The 20473-nt window shown below is 43.8% G+C and overlaps 1 protein-coding gene across 1 annotated transcript in view; it reads right to left on the bottom strand.

Annotated features, from left to right (window-relative positions):
• Positions 1 to 17703, bottom strand: part of fut8b (fucosyltransferase 8b (alpha (1,6) fucosyltransferase)) — a 79113-nt gene extending 61410 nt beyond the window's left edge. Inside the window, exon 1 of the mRNA XM_062411915.1 lies at positions 17559 to 17703. The gene's annotated coding sequence lies outside the window, so the exon portion shown is untranslated. The remainder of the gene's footprint in view (positions 1 to 17558) is intronic.
• Between the last annotated feature and the right edge of the window lie 2770 nt (positions 17704 to 20473).

Raw genomic sequence — 20473 nt, 5'->3', positions numbered from 1 at the left:
ACCTCAGAGGTGCGCTGACTGCGATATCTGGGACAGCTGATGAGGCAACTCAGTTCTCACCCTCAGCATAAGGAGACAATGCTTTCTGTCTCTAATAGCAGATTCGAAACTCATTATCATACAGTATGTTTAATATGATGATACTATTATCAGGATCAGTTTTTTCCTGCAGATTATTTAAGGTATTGTTTGGTATATGAAATATGTATAAAATAATGTTTAGCGACTAACATGAAAATTACAAAAAATGTATTTGAAGGCTACAACTTATTCATGTCTTCTTTAATCATTTTTAATCATGTTGATGAATATAGTGAAATATAATAATTTTAATATCAAAGAAATCAAAGAAAAGCAAAACACACTATTTTTGAAATTTAAAGGTTAATCATTTCACCTTTGTTTTCCAGTTTCCATTGGTTACGTTTACCTCTATTCCTGGACCACCACTGGCAGAGAGTGCATGTAAATAAAACAATGAAAACAGCTTCTACTTCAGGCAAATTTTTACTTTGCTGGTATTACACCACTGCCTTGAGCCTGGTTAGAGCAGGTCTGACACAGTCTGGGTCTACTGCTTCTTGCAGTGTGGTCCGCATTGTGGTCATACACAGCTAGGGCCCCTTGGCTATAGAACCACGCTCTTTGCCTCCAATCTAGTGCAGTATATGTTGTTTGTTTGCCTGATCTGTGCTAGCCAGCAGCATTACCCTGACGCAGCCAAGCACAATCTGAACTGGACACACACTCTGTCAACGGCAGTAAGCAAGCATAGTGCTGCACTGCCAGAAATACAGAGCAACAAATCTATACCCCTCACACAATGGGAGGGTGAGGAGGGGGGGTATCTCGCAACAGTATATGATAGAATTTGATAAACAGCGGGGGTCAGACGGTGGGTCAGCACTCCATTAAGTTATTCTGACAGTTCTGATCCATTGCACACAAAACTGAGACGAGGCACTGGGCGTCACCTAAGATGAGTAGGGGAGGAGAGAAAAAAAAAGCAAGGAAAAAAACTGTCAGGAAGCATAAAACAAACAGAGACAGTATTTACTGCAGAAGATGAGAAGAGATAAGAGACATCAGAGGGAGAGTCTGCTTTATCACAGTGCAACAAGAAACCAGGAGGAGAAATGCACTCCCTCCAGGGAGAGGGGAGGAGAAGGGATGGGGAATGTGGAGGGAGATTGCTAAAAATGCATTATGAATCATGCATTGCTGTGTTAAAATAAAAATTATAACAATATAACATTTTGACTTATTGTAAGATTGTAATATATATGTAATAAAAAACACATGTGTTTTTTGTAATAAAAAACACATTAGTTTTAACATGGCATTATTGTAATTACCATTAGAAGCGTCTGTGCTTTCAAATACTGTCCGACATCAGCCCCATTTAGCAGTCTCCCAGATGCAGCAGCGTCAATGAAGACAAGCTGGGAGGCAGTGACAGAGCACTGGATATTTTTTCATCCTTGGTGAAATGACTAAGACTTAACTGTGGTGGTTTGGGGGTTTTATGTGGATGCTGGGAGAAAACATGATGGAAGATGGTCAACGTGTGTGCAGAGCATTCAGACAGAAAATCACTGAAATGGGGGCAACGTGATGTGGAGCATCGGCACTGGGGAAAATGTCATGGTTTGTCCGTCTTCCTTGTTAAACTGGGTTAATAAGGTGACCTGAAGCTTTCTGTGTGTGCATCGCGTTATTAAAATAAATCAACCAACCAATACATTTTGTTAATTTCAAATCAGTCATTGAATCATTAAGTGTTCCAGCAACAACAGTTAGGGGGGTTAGAGATTCAATAGGATGAACCGAGGCCATTGTTTTAATTAACAGTTCACTTATCAGCAGCTAACGATTAGGTTAATGTAAAGGGTTAATAACCCAGCAAGCAAGATCAATCATCTGATTGTTGTTTTGTGTTGCTGAAGAAAGTCCCAGCAGACACAAGCACCTGTGTTTGTACAGTATGTTCTATGTGAATGAGCATGTGTGCGTGTGCTGTAAAATCAGCCGTTCCTTAGATGTGTTTTTTTCCACGAGAGATTTTATGTCAAATAGACTGACCTAGTATCAGCGCTGAGCTGCATAGGAGTATTTTCCTGTAAGCTGTGTGGATCCGGATGTTTGGCAGTCTGTCGTGCTCACAAAGTAGCCATTAGCAGCTTTTTGAGTGTAGGTCAACAAAAAGACGATGTGGGGGGCGAAAACCACTAGTATATCAATTGGCTGATATAATCCTCGAGTAATAGCCACATCGTTGTCTGCGTTTTGCTGATGTGAAAACTGAATTTTTACTCCTATTTGTATCATCCCCCACAAATCCATATCAGCCTGGCTCTAGTCTTTATATCTTAGGGATTTGCCTCTGAAGGTCATTGTTTCAAAATAAACTTATGTACAGTGGATTTATTCAGACTAAAGATGTGCATTTATTCGAGGGCATGCATGTGGGCACGAGCCTAATGAGGCGGCAAGGGCGCCAGTAGCCTTTGAGGAAGGAGCATGTGTCCAGCATCCACCACTGTTGTGCTGGGTCACAGATGTCACCTGCTCCAGCCGGCTGCCTCACACAACTCGCCTCCCCCCCCCACCACCACTTGTAAGCGGACCACAACACCAGAGGCAAATACAAGCGGCCCACAGTGTTGTTGTTATTTAGATTGAATCATATTGTCCTGTTTCCAAAATGGGATCAAAACAAGGGTCACCATAAAACTCCTTTGTATTAAGTATGAGAAATGCTATGCGGTGCTACCGGCTATGTTGTGTCACCGTGGCCTTGCCAGGCACTCACACTGTAAATTGCACTGAATTAAACACTGCTGGCTGGTAGGTCGGCTGCCTCAAACAGCAAATTTCCAACGAAAAAAGCTTTGCAGGAGAAAATGTATTTGAATAATGCCAGCCACAAGAAAAAGTGTGAAACCACTATTCCACTAACGGGACAAAGAAGCGTGTGTGCGCGTGTGTGTGGTAAAAGCATATAGACTCTGCTAATCGTTCAAAGGAGCCCTGCTGTAATGGTGTGGTCATCTTTTTGAGAGGGCCTGAAATTCCTTTTGCACGCCTCACCACTTGTTTGCTTGGGAAGCTTCAAATTCTTTGCCACTGGAATCCTCCATGGAGATTGTTGATGTGTGCAACTGTCTCTTCCTCACACACACACACACACAGACATATTAAATGTGCCCACCCACACATTTCTGACATTTCTTTTCGGAGCATCTTCAAATTATCATGCATATTAGTGAAGCACTGCCAAGAACCCTTTTTATTATTCCTCTTAATCTTATGTGCTTACAGGGTCAGCAGCTGCCCCCACTCCCCCTTACGCCCTTTCTTTCCCCTTCACTCCTCCATGTCTCCTCAACTCCCCTCTGCCCTCCAGCCAGCACAAAAAACAGACAAGTGGAAACAGAGAGTCTCCCATGGGAGCTCCAATATTGCACCAACATATTTGGAAAGGACAGCGTGGCGTGTGTCTGCTTCACGTCTGCCTCGTCTGCCTGCACTTGCCACCACCCAAACCCACTTGTTACCCACTGTGATTCAGTACAGTCTTGATATTTGTTTGGTGATATTTTTAAGATTACAATTGGTTGTGAAATAGCACATGATTTCCAATCAGGATGAATGAATCAGCCTGTTTCAAACAAGCTGGATCGGATCATATAAAGTCAGATCTGGAGGGACCATATGCAATTATTCCAGTACCTTTCTGAAAATGCCAATCAAAATAGAAAATCTACTTCTTACATAATATGGTCAGTTTAGTCAGGACCACTTTCGTCAAAGAAATCTTCATTGCATCTGCATAAGTTACATATGCCGGTATGTCTCTGTTCTCGGTCCTCCCTTCCCTTCCACATGCATACGTTGAAAGCCTGAGACAGAGAGATCCCACCTTTTTGTCCTTCCATGTGCCTACATGGAAAGTTTAAAACAGGTACAGCAGCAGCAAGACCCCCAAAGGGAACAGAACAGAGTGGGCATCAATGACAACAGAAACGTAATTGAATAAATCAAACACAGTCTGAAAAAGGGGGGAGCTGGGGTGGAGGTGGGTTGCAAAGCGACTTGTGGAGGAAGCAGCCGGGGGAGGCAGACTGAAAGAGCTTAAATGAGGCGCCTTGTTTGAACTTCGCCAACGAATGTGTTGAAGAGAGTCAGCTGAGCCATCAGCTGATGTGGGCTGGCTTTGAGATCAGCAGCTGTAGCTGTCAGGTGAGCTGAGCTTGCCTGAACTAACGTGGCTTGCTTGAACTAACGCTAGGCTCAATGTGTGTGAAGGGGAGGAAGTATGCTTGTACATATAATTAACATTAAAAAAGGCTGAGGTTTTAGAACTCATTCAAGGACAGGGTAACTTACAAGTAGAGGAAAGTCAAACGATTTGGCACAGAGCATGCTGCACAAGCTTCATGGACAACTTTGTCAGAGGTTTTTGCTTTTCTTAAGCTGTACAAAGATAGCCTTGTTATCTTCCGTCCTTTGACAGAAGGTATGCCAGGATCGAACCTGAGGGTAACTCTTACTGTATTGGTTTCAATTGACATGAATATTTAATGGTGAACTTCTCTTTTCAAGTTATGTTTCAAGATAGAGTGTAAACTTCAGGTAAGGTTCAAAATACAATGGTGAGGGGATAATTGAGATTTTCTGGTTTTGACGTTCAGATACATACAAGGGCACGAAGAGGGTTCACTCAAGAACAAAGGCAGGGGCATGAGCGCAGTGTGGGGCCTGGTGGGCGCTAGCAGCCCATCCTTCTAATCCCAGTTAAGACAACCCCGGCAGGCGAGTCGACAAAAAGGAGCTTGGTCCAGTGTTAGTGGAATTAAAGCAAAGCCTCTCCTCTGTTGTAATGCTAATCCACAAGACAATGATTATCTGCAGGGCAACATTGCCACGGTGCTAAACATGGCTCAAGAGTGCCTCAATTAGGGGGCCAATTGCCAGAGGAGAGACTGAGTGAGGCGGATGATGCCACTATGAACGAAAAAGAGGCTGGGTAACAGAGGCGTTTTGTTATTTCAATCGAGTGGCTGGGTCAGCTTTCAAATCGAGGGGTAAGCTTACAGATGAAGCTTGACCCTCACAGCTTGACCTTGAGCCTGCCCATGCTGTAAAAACTTCCCCACTTCCCTACTCACACTGGGACAAGTACCTCTATAGTGAACATGTAATTAGCTCTCACTATATGGCACTATTATGGCTCTTAAAAACACATTTTCTATGCTGTTGTGGAAAGATGATAAGTGAGTATGCCATACAGGGTTGCGGTTTGCCTTATTCCTCCTCTAATGCGACAGCACAGCAGTTGCACTGTTTTAGTTTTTGTTAAAACATCAAGAGTTGGAGGACAACCATAACACTGGATTCATCTATAATAATCCTCAATTTACTCCACAAATCAAAGTGAGGGGGCAAAGCCCTTGCTGTGTGTTTAAAGCTCTAGTCTGAGTTGATGTGTCAACTTCAATTCTTTGCTGTTGTCACAAGATCAAAGAAAAGTAGACAAAGAAATAGGCCAGGGAAAGGCTGTTTTCTGTTTCTAGAGCAGCTTGTCATACAGCAATTTTACAGATGCATATTTGAAAAGCTGATAGCGGGCATTACATGAATGTCTGCTCAATCCACGTCAAAACTACCCCTTGGCCACCAACAAAGACAGGAAAGACAAAATGCATCCAGTTCAGAGAACCTCAACCTATTCTACACAGTCCTCTTTAATACCGTTTCCATAAGGGATGCTTCATCTTTTTTGGGGTTTATGTTCAGTCATTTTCTTCTGCTCCCTTCCTGTCTGTCCCACAGCTCTGGCAGAATAATAGGCCTTGGACTGCTGTGTCATCTCATTGAGTCCTATTAGGGGCTCTTATATCTGACTGGCATGTTGTTACTGCTCTCCCAGAACACAGCTAATACTGAGGAATTGGTCTGCCAAGTAGACCCTTTTAAGTCCCCTCTGCATTTATGGCACTGGTGGTAGGGAGCAGTGGGGTTGTGGAGGACTAGGCTATGATAACATAAATGGAGAGGAAAGGGGAGGAAATGACACTGTGTGCTGCAACAGCCCCTGGGCTACATGACAACCATGTCAGATGCTAATTATCTCATGCTGGTTCGCCAAAGGCTTTGCCATAGGTGAATGCCAGTACTGCCACTCTCACAAATGCTGAAGGAGGACATCATCAAGCTCACAGAAGCAGCCAGATGCATGATAGAAAAGTGTTTGTGTGGCAAAGCACTGAAGATTAAGTGTTGCAGGGTTGTTGGTACTTTTCCCCTTCTTGAAAATCATGGAGCCTAATGACACATAAAAGAAGAAGCAACTCTACTTCCAAAGTGATAAAAGCCCACACTTCCTCTTGAGTCTCAAAATTCACTCCCCACATGTAACCAGCTGAACTATAGATAAGCTGTATCTGACACATCTTTGAGAGTAGTGTTGGGCCAATGGACAACAGCTATCACTGTTGTAAGTGCAGTATCACGTAGCTCACTCACAGTTGTCCTGTGGTGGTACAGTTTGGCGGTGCCTCACTCCCACACTATCTGTGACAAGTACTGACAGTGGTTTGCAGAGAGCACACAAACCAACAATGGCCAAGTTTAATTTGGGCCTGTCATCAAGTTACTTAGTTATCGCTGATATGACACACCAGCATCAACTAGAAGTGAGAAGCTGTGTTGCAACTGTAGGACCAAAACTTTGAGCAGCAAATTTCCAAAAGGCACTCAAATTCAGCTGTATAAAATAACAATTGTTTTGGGTTTGTAACATGACAGGCCAGATGAAAGAGGCCAGACGGTGACGTGGCACAAAGAAGGACAAAATAATGTTAGTTTTCTAGCATGCCGTGCAGACCAAGTAACGTTAACATTGTGTTTTATGTTCACACAGTAATGCACAGTCCTCTTCAGTTTTGTAATTATTTATTTCAGATGCGATGTGAAACCCAAAAAATCAATTTGCCTCTTTTTGATGGAAGGCCCCTGGCGACCAATGAGCTCTGTCTTACCTTGAGAGTAATACAAGTTACTTTTCACTAGACATGCACATTACTTCTATGACCTGCCCCAGCAACCAACAAATATCCTCCATCTGCGTTGTGCAAGGGCTGAACATTTCATATTGATGTCTCAGTATCAAAAGAATTCGATAACTGTAAACGCAAAGCCTGCAACATGAGCATTATAAATTAATTTCGTAACTCAATCAATAACTGAAACACTGGGGAATGAGAGTTTTCTGGCACGCGGAACTCCTTAATGCACAGCAATACCATTAAGCTGCACAACTGGACATAACTGAGAAGTCCAGTGGGAGATATTTCCACAATCCTCCAAGAGAGGAAGCTACCAGAAATGATTTTAAGTCACATCTTTTAAGTTATTTAACCTTAAGTGTATTCTTCAAATGCATTGCAACTTCAAATGCAATGCTGATACACGTTTCATCCACTTTTTGACCCCCCCGATTCTCTGCTGATGTCCATTGGGAGAAATGTGAGAAAAAGACTAAAAAGAATAATCCACCCCCAGATACTCTTATGCTGCTGAAAATCATCAGTATTCACTGCCTGAGTTATTCTGCAATCGTTATAATTACTATTTTGTTGTAGACATTTTCCTTCACCATTCCTTGTCTAATTCGACTTCAGTTAGTGAGTTCTTATATTTCCCGGAGTGCTATTCAACATCCCCCAGAGAAAAGTCCTGACAAGCTCCATGAAACAGAGTGTTAACTCACCTGCGGGTTATATACATATATGTAGGTCTGAAGATTATATCAGACCTTTTTTTTTTTTTATTCATTCAAAAGCATTGTGCTCTGATGTCTGAACAAGCTGTCCCTGCATTGCATTCTGGTCATTTGAGGCTACGTACTGGATAAATTGCTGCCACGGCCTGGTTAACAATGCATTTATGACAGTGCAATAATGAGTCCTAATCTACAAAGAAAGTGTTTTTGTGTGATTCTGAAATTTGAGCTTTAAAGTGCCAGATGCAGGAAAATATGACATTACACGCTCTGCAGGAAGTAAGAAACTATCATACAGCAATTAAATGGTTCCAGAAACTAACCCCCACTATTATTTCCTAAGTGTCTGAAAGAAGATTTGTTTCCATACAGGGGAGTATTTATTAACACCTCTTAAAGGGACAAAGTCAAGGATTTGGCGGATGTTCGCAACTTGGCAATGGGAGGTTTATCTCTATTCTGTACAGTGGGTGTTTGTATCTGCAGTGCCTGAATGCAGATTTCACTGTATATTCACAGCGTGGCTGCTGTTTGACTGCTATCCTGCTGTTTTCCCGAGCGCATCACTGAGCCAGGTGACAGGACTCCTGCAATGGAAATCCAATCAGGCCAATCCCCCACGATCCCTCACAATCCTCTCAGCCGGCGCCCTACACCCCCGACCATCGGTAACACACACTGCATATGCCACACACACTTACAAGGAACTCTTTGATAGATATGGAGATGGACAAATGCACATTAACCACCTCACCTCCTGTGGACTTGGCACAGGCTTTAGGGGGATTAGTGCAAAGAGAAACACTGACTCTCCTCGAGCTGCGAGCACTACAAACTGTAGCTGACCCTCCATTCTGACCTCTTAATGGAGGTCACAGAGATGAATTTACCCCATGGGAATCAATAGAGTTACAGCAAAGGTACACAAACACCACCCCCACCATTGCAAACAACCCTTCAGAGAGCAGGAATGGCACCAATGGCATAAATAGACCCCCACCTGTGAGAAAAATAATGCAGGCCTTTCATCGTCGGCCAAGTCCCACTTTCCGCGGGCCCTGGGGTTGAACCCTCTCTGGACTTGCGTGGGGGTCACACGCCGGCCATCCAGTCCTGGACAGTGCTGGATCAGATACCATGGCTAAATGGAGGCCATTCAATAATTCTCATGTGTGTGGGCAGAAGTGGAGGGGCTGCTGGGAATTTGTGCTTCCTGATTGAAATAGAATATATCTATAAACCCCTATGTACATGCAGGCCTGTCACACCACCATTCTACCCAAGAGTGGGAAATGCACCCATTCTGTCAGAGGAGCTTTTCTATTCCTATGTGTGTGTCTTTGTGGGCTTGTGCCCTCTGTGGTCTGGCCAAACAATGAATTTGGGTTATTGTCACTGTGATCCTAATGGCCAGCATCTGGCTTTCTGGCTCTCTTTTTTATTTTCTAGGGTGGAGAGAGTGAGGGGTGGGAAAGAGGTGGGTGATCTGGCTGCTTGTGCCTCAAGCTGCGCAGCTGTCCCAATTACTACCTCTCTCTTTTCTCCTAATTTCCCCTCCATATGCCTCTGCCTTTTCTGCACTCCAAATCTCTGTCCCATCCGTCCGTGGATGCAACTATTATGGGTTTGTACTTTCAGGAGGCTATAGAGAGCCCTTTAGAGGCTGAAGTCAGTTTTAGATCCTGTTTTAAGTCTGATGCTGTGGGGTATATAAGACCCAGACAGTGCTGTATCTTGTCAGGCAGCAGAGAATTCTTAGCAGCACCGCTGAATCCCACTAGTCCTCCATCTCTGTGCTGATCCTGGCCTGAGCTGTGGACTCAGAGGGAATGACACGGCTGTTTGATGGGCCATGGGTGCAGAGCATCAGGGGATTTTGTGGGTAGGTGGGTGGTTGGTTGGCAGGGACCATGTGGGCTGATTGTGTCGCACAGTAAGCTGCACACAACTTTTGATGAGCTAAAAATTGTCAGTGTGTCATACCCCATGTGAGTTTAGTTCCTTATGGAGAGGAGGCACAACTAACTTCACTGCATCTTTCTTTATTCTTGATTTAGAGCCAGTCATTCGCAGAGACAGTAAAGAAACTCACTGCGTATATATATAAAAACATAGAAAATTTATAAAAAAGAGACTGACATAGGAGGCTGTGCAACATGGGGCAGTTAAACGCCTCCTTCTGGAAAAAAAGAAAAAATGGAAGGATAGAATTTAAGTGGTGCATGTGGATGGGTACATGCCTATTTCTGGAAGGCTCCAATGAGCCAAGAAGAAATATCGTAAAACCCAGTTCTCAGCTCAGGCTGCAGCAGCAATAACTCCCAGAGATAGAGCAAAAGCCAGCACATATGAGCAAGAGCACTAACACACACACACACGCCTGAATACACATCCTCTCTGACGTGAGTGCACTGCCGGTTGATCAGCCTTCCTGCAGGGCCCAACAGAGCTTGGGTTGTACACTCTTTGAGGGGAAGTCCAGGTCAGGATCTTTGACTGGTCACAGCATCACTAAGAGGGAGAGGGCACACTCAGAGCTTCCCCTCAACCCAAACCCAGCACACATTCAAACTCAGTGTTTCCCCCACGTTCACACAGCAGCGGCGCGCCGCCGCTGCTGAATTTTCTCCGCCGCTGCAATAAAAATCCTCCTCCTAATTTTTTTTTTTTTTTACGTAGCTCCTTTAAGAAAATATACAGCGCGTAACGTCAATTGCGCAGCACGCAGCACATCGTCACGTAACCAACATCAAAGAAGAGGCTACCCTACACGGATGCAAAGTTAGGCCAATGTATGCTTCTCCGTTTTGACGGACACGGACAGAGAGGACCGCCTTCTCCAACGTGGAACGCCCTCTCCGTGCCTCTCCGCGGCTCCGCGGCTCTCATTTTTCTAACTACACGTCGAAATGGCGGAGAGCCCACGGATAGCCCTTGGCTGTGATTGGTCCGCTAACGCCAGCATTTCGGAATGGAAACTTCCTGTTCCATTCCCTACATCACAATTAACCAAAATCACAACTACGACTATGATTAATGTGACAAGTGTGTTAAGCCAGCGGCGTTGTCCGGCTGACGGTGGCTGGTTAGAGCACTTACGGCATGTGTGTACGGTCACATACTGTTATAACGAACTTTCATAACGAGGCTAGCGGGCTAACCACCATGCTAACTGCGGTGGGAACAGCGCAAAAACCCGCTGACTTTAATCCCACGGCTCATGACACTGTTTCTCAAACACCGTCAGGTTAGAAGCAAACACTTTAGATCGATACTAACTAACGGTAGTAGTTAGTATCGGGTGTCCCTGCTGACTGTGTGTGGAAGCTGGGGGGAAGCTAGCTGCCTCCGTGTAGCTTCAAGCTGTTGCAGCTGTTGAATTAGAAACGCAGTTTGGAAACAAGACCGGGGAACCACTGCGTTAAGACACGATAACATAAGCATTATGACCCGCTGGGTGTCACTTTATTCAGCAAAAACTGTCGCGTCATCAACATCCTTTTTCTGTTAGCTGCCATCGTTCACTGTGTGTGAGGAGCCGGGAGGACGTAAATAAACCAGCGTGGACTTCTTCTATATACCTCATGAGGTAGGCTTCTCTAAGCTCGACTTCAGTTGCGCCATCTACTGTTCTGGCGGTGAATTGTTTTCACAACAAAAAGGCTCGTAGAACTATAAATCAAAAAGGGTCCGTCCGCTCCGTCCGTGTGTGTGTGTGGGTGTTGTCGCTCTTTTTGGGATCACTCATAGCCTTTACAGGAGCTTATATCCAGTCAGGAATTTATAGCCTAGGTATTTTCGGGAACTTTGAAAAATGAATCCATACTGTTAGATCCGATGTTGTTCTTTATTGCCATATAAAACACGTTTTCATCGCGTATTTTAGTTAGGGATTTATGCTAATCGCCTGTAAGCATGTGGTCATTAGCATAAATGCAGGGAAAAAACCTAAGGACTTCTTAAAAGATCATGAATAGTTTCTATTATGTATAACTTATATTTATTTTATAATTTTCTCATCACTTTTTGACGCCCAAGACTAAGAAGAAGTGTTTTAAGCAATAACAAGCTTAATCAATTTTCCTAACCCACCACCAAATTCCCCTACAGAAGAGCACTGGAGCTCTTCTTTAAAAAGCCAAGGAGAATTAAATGCTCGCAGGCTGGATGTAGCCTTTGTGGATGAGCAAAAACTACACAGTTCTCCGTCTGTTGTCCTCTTTTGTTGTCTTCTGCTGTTGCCATAAATCGTCAACTTGATCTGCATGTTAGGCAAGTTTGTTCGATAAAAGTACAAATTATTTAATTAAATAAATGTAAAAGGTGACACGTTTGAATTGATTTTGTCATCTGTCTTTATCAGATACACTGATAAGGAAGGGCAGCTGTTTAGCCAGTTCTTGGACCTGATTATATTTGCGTTGTGGCATTTTTTGTTTAAATATTACTATACAAAAATATAAAAATCTGTAAATGAAGACACAAAAGGCAAAGTTACAACACCAATAATCCCATCTACAGTAATACACAGGACAGTTTGAATAGGATTTAAGTGCATATTCTCCTCTCAAAGTGCATCAGATTCATGCATTCCAATGTAAAGGGTACAAAAAATGTTCATGCCCCCGGACCCCCCTAGAGGGCTCGGGGACCACACCACCGCTGCTGAAAAAAATCCTGCGGGAAACACTGAAACTGCCTCCAAATCCACCAAAGATAGCTCCTACACAAATCCAATCTGATGCCACGTGCCTATCGGGCCAAGCTCCTATTGTGCCTGTCTGACTGAATTCCTCTCCAGACCCATCCCCCTTTTTTCACCCTGTCTTTAGACATTCAGCTGAGTAAGACAGGTAGACAGGCATAGAGACATTTGGACGAGCAGACAGCATGGCAGGCCTGTTGGGGCCTTTCCTTTTCCTGCTGCTGGAGAATGGTATCAGCATGGATCAGGCTAGCCTGCTCAAGCTGAGCTCCAGCAGCCTCACTGCCCAGCCCACATTTCTCCATGGAAACCAGCCCGACACTCGCCCTGTGATTGGCTCATACGATCACTAGACAGACACTCTGTCTTACAATACAGATAGTAATGGCACAAAGGCCTTTTTCCTACAGATTTTGCCCTTTAGAAAAGGCTGCATTCTGCAAGCGTATAGGAACCTAAAGACCACAGGTATGTCGCTGCAAACAACCTGCAGGTGGGCGGCGCTACAGCCCTTACCCTAATGTACAAGACATCATTAATCTTCTCCAATCATTGCGATCATTAAGGGTTCATGATTATTTCATATCGCTCCACTGGTGTTTTTAAAGCCTGGAGGGCAGAGGGGAGAGAAAACAGACACAAAACTCCAGTCTCACATGATAAATGCCAGCAAAATGCAAAAAGTGGTTGTACAGTGATTGTTCAATCAACCAGCACCAGAAGTCGTTATTCTTTATCCTTCTTTCCTTCACAGACCGAATCTTTCATAGTAAGGCTCAGACATCAGTGGTTGTCCATGTCCTCATACACGATCATTTCAATATTTTCCTTCCTCAAAGCAGGAACAACAAAAGCAAAAGCTTCTTTTCAAGGACTTCTGCTCTATTTATAGTACATTGTCTGGAATTTGGGGATCAGGAAAACCCTAAACAGAGATATACAATGCCAACAAAACAATGCTACCAGATGAGCCTGCCCATTTGGTAGCATTGTTACTGGAACTCGCTACACGCATTGCCGTTCCATGCTTCTTCAGCTCGATGTTCTTTGTGTTTGCAGCAGGAGACCCCAAAACTGGAAACGTGTCTTCAAAATGTGTTTGTTTGTTTCCTCCATAGCTCTATTCAGCCTTCTCTTCTCATCCGTCTGACGTTCTCAGGATATATCTGGGACAACAGGGTGCAAAAGGGGGATGTATACACACACTGTACACTGAGCCAAAACACTGTGATGCTTGAAATTAGAATGGCTTTTCATGCAAACAGAGGCGGGTTGCTGTGCAGGTGACAAGCTGGTATTGAAAAGACAGAACTGAAATGAAAAACAAATCCAAATGCTATTTTAAATAAAACTCCACTTGGCGGCGGATTGTTGCACTAAACCAAAGCGAGAAAATGCCACATGACAAATGTGCACGGTGTTAAATACAGATAAAAATATGGAATAAGTCCTCTGCCATTTTTGCTTACTGCACTGCATCTAACCTCTATGGCAGAGCAACACTAATATGTTTAATTAACTCATTAGTGAAAAATGAAGACAGACAGTGGCATGAAGCATGGAAGGTGGAAGCATAAATGGCAGAGAGAGAGAGAGGGAGGGAAATGAAGGAAGGGGAATGAGAGAAAATAGATCAGCTGAAGTGAAAGAGAGGGGGGGCAGTACTTTTCTGGAAAGCAGTCTCCTGTATTATAGATGTGGTATTGTGTGTTACAGCAGGTACATGGGTGCAAATGCAACATTTGTCCAAAACAATCAGCTCACCGAACAGAAACAACACAACCTTCCTGCAACGACCCTTCAAACATGCCATGTGAATTTCAAGGGCGATTTTGAGTGTTATCGCCACCATTGGATTTAAGGGCTTCATCGAAAAGCTCTAAAGCTATGATTTGCACTCGGCTGACACAAATGTGTTACATGGCTACGCCTATTGATTCCAAAAATGACAAAAGCCCCCATCAAAGCAAATTGTTGCCAAAGCGCTTTTACTATATGTAAAATAATTGGCCACTGAAGCTTTAAAGCAGTTAATATTCAAACACGCGTCTGTCTGACAGCATGGGCCCTGCCACTGGAATCTGAGCCTGAACACTCCTGCCGTGGCACAGACTGCTGTCGCCGCAATATATATGGCTGTTCACTTATTCATGAATGGATTTGGGCTACTAACTCAGTCAATCCACTTCCAGTTACCAAGGCTGACTTTATTAGATAACATTAATGATGCATTCGTTGTCTATAGGTGTTGAGTTTCCTCCCTTGTCAGCAACTACAATTCAAATGAGAACACAATGGATATTGGCTGCAAATGGATCGAAAACATGGGGGATAATTGTGGTGCTACACGACACCACGAGCAAATTATTCACTGTCAGACAATATGCTGTCAAAGAAAGAAAAATCACCTCCCGCTTCACAGGGATTAAATATGTATTTTAATATCAGCAACGGACATAAAGTGATATGAAACCGTTGAGCTAAAAAAAAAAGGGTCATCGTTTATCGGTATCACAAATACGCTCTTATTTCTCACTGGATTTTTCCTGTTAAAGAAGATTTAACCCGAGACTTCCATCATACTGTTCGCTGACATGCAATGGTTATAGCTTCAGCTCAGAGACAATAACAATATTACAACCATCTCTATACTGAGAGTTTGCAGACTGAGCTGCACATTTATTTAAATACCAATTAGTGGCAATTTCTTTGTTTTTAACCACAATATGAATGCACTCATCTGCGAATGGGAGCCCCTGCTGGGAACTGAACCTTTCAGCCTCACCAGCACGAAGTCGGCTGCAGCTACAATGAACACAGACCCACAAACGCAATCTGTGTACTGGTGGTGCTGCCATCGACGGTACATATTCATCAGGGTTGAAAAGTGTGCAACGGTGTTTTTATGAGATGATGCACTTACAAGATACTGCACTTCCCTTCCACTGAATCTGTCCTGTTAAATAAGATTACACAGACACGTACATGATGCTGTTCCCTGGCATGCTTTGGTTTCAGCTTTACCTCTGAGATCAGGAGAATATTACCGTCATCTACATACTGACAGATTGCAGACTGACAAACACTGACTTTATCAGGACCAGTAGACATTATGGAAGCCAGAGCCTTGCCCTTATAAGACAAAAGATAATTTTTGAGGTCCTGGTTAAGGTCAGAGGTAAGATGGGAAGCGTGGTTAGGTTAAGGTCTTGGATCAGGACCAGTAGACCTCCTGGAGTCCAAACCTAGGTCAGGTTAAGGTTAGACATGGGATAAGGTTATATTTAGGTTACAGTTAGATTAAGGGTTAGAGTAAATTATGAAAACACAACTGCGTGTGTGTGTGTGTGTGTGTGTTTGTTTGGTGTTTTTTTAGGACTGTAAACAGTGACCTTTCTAGAACCAGTGGCCCTCATGGGGACCACGGTCTGCTGCTCATGGGACATTTCTGAGGTTTGGGGTAGGAAGTGAATTATGGTTACGTTGAGGTTAGTGTTAGGTTACAGTTGGTTAGAATAATTCATCCTCCGAGGTCATGGAAACACAACTATGCGTGTGTGTGTCTGTATGTTTGTATGTAGGGTCTTTTCCAGCATAAACAGTGATCATGTAGGGACCAGTAGACTTCTTGGGGACATAGGCCTAGACTGAGGTTAAGGTTAGGTTACAGTTAGATTATGGGTTAGAGTAAATTGTTCTCTGCAGTCATTGAGACACAACCATTTGTGTGTGTGTGTGTGTGTGTGTGAGTAGGTGTGTGAGTAGGTGTGTGTGTGTGTGTGTGTGTGTGTGTGTGTGTGTGTGTGTGTGTGTGTGTGTGTGTGTGTGTATGATCTTATCCAGCATAAACACTGATCTTGCAGGGACCAGTAGACCTCTTGGGTAACTAAGGTTAGGCTTCAGTCTGGGTAGGTTACAGTTAGATTAAGGATTAGAGTAAATCATGGAAACACAACTATGTGTGTGTGTGTTCATTGTGTACCTCTTTAGGGCCGCTCTAAAATGAACATTTGTGACATTTGTGTGGTTTAAAATAGGATGTGAATCATGGTTACGTTGCGGTTAGGGTTTGGCATGAATTTGTCATAACTGCAGTTGGGGAACAGGTTCTGGTTCTTGTTGGTCAACAATGAATTGAAGTGATGCAACGTCCCAACAAGGATAGCTGTATGTGTGTGTGTGAGGAGATGATGGGAGGAGGGGGCACATCCCTCTGGTTGTCCTGCAGTGATGGAGTTGAGACCCAGGCCGAGGACCATCGCCCATCAACGAGACTTATTACGCATTAACCACACCTCTGGACAGCGCAAACAAACGCTCGCCTCTCGCAGCGGGTCCTGACGGGCACCAGCAGCGGCGCCCCGAGGCTGAAACACAGGCAGCTTTGTCCACTCGCCTCGCATCAGACACACACAATGACGGGGGACACACCAGAGGACACACACACACATCACGTTGTCAAACACCTCCCGTGTGTCATGAGTCTCTGTGTTTCCATATGGGTGTGTGAGGGTGGAGGTCATCTCTCTCCCATTCAGCTCCCAGCAACAGACAACAAACGCAGCTAGCTTACAGGCTACATGCTCCTAGCGCCGTTAGCCGTCAATAAAGCTGCCACATTAAACACCCACGTCCCCACCGACACAACCCAGGGGGGGAAGCCTCCGCTGCCGCCGCCGTCTGCACCGGGGGCTTCCGGCAGAGCTGCCCCGCTCTTCACGCACTGTGAGCCCGGGGGGTTGTTTTGAAACACTTGCTTTTTTCCTTGGCGCGACACGGACGGCAGCGGAGGAGCGCCAATGTATGAGCGTGTATGTGCGGGAGGGATGTGAAACGTATGTGAGCAGCGGACCTCCTCCACCCGGGAGAGGAGCAGCGTCACGCCGAGGAGCGGCGCTGGTATAACGGGACCACCAGACGTCCCTCCCCTGCCGCCTCCGCTGTCTGGGCACGGCGGTCCCAGCAGCGACGCAGTCAACAGGCCGGGATGTAGCGGCGGGGAAGGAGCCGCTGTCTCCTCCGACGTTTCCGCCATGCACGACGGGTTTTTTATCAGCATCGACTTACCTTGCCGGGTTTCGCCGGGGTCCAGCGGCCGCACAGATCAGCCGCTCCGGGGTTAAAATAACGGGGAAAACGCTGCGGCGGAAACAGAAACTGGAGGAGGGGAGCTGAGGCTCTGTGAATCCGGCAGTCGAGGCTGCTCTGTGGTGATCTGCTGCTGGACGGCCGGTGTCAAGGAACAACACGGAGGGGACACACTGCACTTCCTGTCAGGAGCTTTCAATGTAATAGGCTGCATTGTCCCTGAGTTGGAATGGGACAATTAACAGTGACAATAATAAACCTTATCTGTGTAGAACCCTTTGTACAAGAAATGCAGCTCAAACTGCTTTACATACAAAATAGATATAAATAAAAACATGATATTTTATTTAGCTATTTTGAGTTATTACTTGGTCATAATAATATGATAAATAATCCTCATTTTGCACTTGTGAGCAGTCTAAGTTATTCAGTATCAGTTCTCACTTTAACAGAGTTTACCAAGTAATCTTTCACCCTAACATCTCTTGATTTATGCCCAAACGTAAATAATATGTCAAATATTATCAAGGCAAATAAGTAGAATTTTGGCCCATATCATAAGTTTTGGTCTATTTCTATTATTTATTTATATGTATTAATATCATCAACTTGTTTTTATTTTCTTCTTACTTGAATATTTTCTTTTTAGATTACTTATATACCATAAATATGTATTTGAATACAAGTATACAAGAGGCAGGAGTACCTATATACCTTCAATGCTATATATGCTACATACATGTTTTGGTCTATTTTCTATTCAATTAATTCTATATAATACATTTTCATTTATTATACCTCTGTAATACCTCATGTAAATTGTCGAACTTGTGTTTGGGTGTGATTTATTTTGGAGGGACGGCGGTGAGCTTCCTGTTCGTGCCTTTCTCTCGCTTGACTCTGGCTGCTGCAGACCCTGGTGGTGGTGGTGGTGGTGGTGGGAGCAGTTGGACGGTGTTGAAGCTGCAGTGCGCGCACCAGTGTCAGGTTGTTGTACTGCATCACACCGACCCGGGGGCCAGCGAGGCGACGGAGGGCTCGACATCTCCCCCCCCCCCACCCCCAGGAAGGATGACACTCTCTTCGACCTTCAGCCTGAGCACAGCAGAGCCTCACGTTACCTGCTGATTCCCCAGTTATCTGATAAGAGCCTATAACTGGTGGCATCAGTCTCTATCTCTCTCTTCCTCTACACAGTCATCATTCCTTCTAAATTCATATCTGATGAGAGAAGCAGATGATCTTGATAAACTTGGGAATATGTCGAGACACAAGGAGCGAAAAACTAGCCCTGCATTTATTTTGTTGCACCACTAGCAAATATGACACAAATACCTCAAGACAAATGTGGGGCCCTTTTTTTGTAAAGGTGTAATCCGGATGTCACAAAACTATTTCAGGCCACCTTTGGCACATTTGGTTGACAGTCGATATTGCTTTGGCTTATGCCGCATTCCATTAGACCCAGGAGCTAAAAAAAAACTATTTTGCCTTGTGTTGGAGTGATCAGAGATTCCCTGGATGTTATATTGCTCTGCTGAGACAGATTATTCTCAAAGTTTGATGTTAACATTGAACATTTATCCGTCGCTCAAATAGAGAAGTGGATTTCAACATATGCATGGTTCATGGTTCATGGACAAAGACAAACCCGGCCTTGTAGAGCATGACGAGTTGTGGTGAGGCGTGAAGTCATGGAGGCTGAAGATAAGGCACGGTGGCAATGAGGATGAAACATTTCAGAGATTGAAACAACGATTATTTGTAGTTCTAAATAAAGCTTATTTTTTTCAACATGTCAACTGTATTTCATTCATTTCCATTGTGTTCAAGTAACGGCAGAAATGTCAAGACCAGATTTATTTTCACGCATCCAAGAAAAACAAAAGTCTTTGCAAGGTCAGGTCCTTGTAGTTAGAGCAGGGAAGTTTGATTTTTTTTGTCTGCGTGTGATGTTGTTGAAGAAATGCTGTATTAGACAAAAACACAGAGGAAAATATTAGATACAATCATATTCGGTTGCATTATTTGAGTAAATTCAAGACCATGTCATTTTGCATGTACAAAAAAACACTCTCCTGTGTGAAGATTTGATTTGCAAAACAAATTAGATATATGCATATATCTATATATACAACCCGTACTTGTGATTACTCGTTTCTAACACACCCCACATATATTTTGACTTTTCATTTATGTATTTTGTATTTATAATATCTTCATTTATATAGCACTTGTCAAAACAAAGTTACAAAACACAAAAACAAATAAAAACACAGCCATAAAAGAATAATTGTGTTGCGTGAACTAAACTAAGCTAAATTAAAACATAACCTCAGTGCAGTAAATTCCAGTTCCCAGCATCATCGAAGTGTATCCTGAAGTCATCTTTTATATAACTACACACTAAACACTACAGCTTTTGAAAAGTTGATCTGTATCCTATAAATTTGTGGACAAAAACTCATCTGTAGCACATGAGTTGATGGGGAGTCCAGACCAGGTCATCAATCACACAGCTGTCACAGCAGCAAACTGATCCTCCAGTTATTCACCGTTGTAAATTTACAACGTTCATTTTTGATTTGAGATTGCTCAACTATTCATTAGAACTTCGTCAACTCGAAAATGACTGAACCTATAACGCATTTCTCGACACGCTACTTCATGTGTAGTATGAAACTTGGTTTTAGCGCAGCAGCTGCTATTCAATCTGCATAAAGATCCATTTGTGACCTGAGTTGGGGTCAAGTACAGTGTGTGTCCGAGCAGAAGTAAAGAGAGGCCAAGGCCTGTGCGGGTAAATGAGGGTGAATGCCTGCTGGGTGACACATAAACAGGCTCTCAGGTAGCAATTTGTTGCCCTTGAACATGTAATCCACTGTCCCGCTCTC

This window comes from Platichthys flesus, chromosome 18 (genome assembly GCF_949316205.1).
Source record: "Platichthys flesus chromosome 18, fPlaFle2.1, whole genome shotgun sequence".
In the NCBI taxonomy this organism is placed as follows: domain Eukaryota; kingdom Metazoa; phylum Chordata; class Actinopteri; order Pleuronectiformes; family Pleuronectidae; genus Platichthys; species Platichthys flesus.
Note: the sequence above shows the minus strand (reverse complement) of the source record. Positions and strands in the feature narration are given on the sequence as shown.